The following is a 542-nucleotide window of genomic DNA, read 5'->3' on the forward strand; positions in this document are numbered from 1 at the left end:
AGGTAAAATATATGGTGCTATTATTAAATACATTAAAGAAATAGGATTAATCAGGAGAATTTAGGATTTAAAAAAAAAAATATATATATATATATTTAAATATGTATACAGTATATTAGTTGTTTATTAGTGCTTCACACTCCAGTCCAGTTGGTGGCGGTAAATGCACCAGAAGTTGGTTTGCCATCCGCCATATAATGTTATTAGAAGAAGAAGAACTTGGTTCGCGCAGACAGGATACGTCATCAGCGCGTTCACGCACGCTGTCGCAATAATTAAGGAGGTAGAATGAATTACGGAAATTAATTACAGAACACAGATAATGATTCCTGTGTTAGATGTTTAAGCTGGAGATGGCATGGGGGAAAAAAACAGTTTTTATGCCTAGATGTTCTAGTAGTAGCTGGTGATGGCTTTCAGGCCTTTTCCACACTGATGTAGAGTCATTACTTGAAAGCTGTTTTTTTTAGCTTTTCAGAGTAGTATAACTTTGCCACTCTTATCTCCCTATTCAGTGTGTATTTGGCCTGTTTGTACAAGTC

This window comes from Sinocyclocheilus rhinocerous, unplaced genomic scaffold (genome assembly GCF_001515625.1).
Source record: "Sinocyclocheilus rhinocerous isolate Xijiao unplaced genomic scaffold, SAMN03320098_v1.1 scaffold4658, whole genome shotgun sequence".
In the NCBI taxonomy this organism is placed as follows: domain Eukaryota; kingdom Metazoa; phylum Chordata; class Actinopteri; order Cypriniformes; family Cyprinidae; genus Sinocyclocheilus; species Sinocyclocheilus rhinocerous.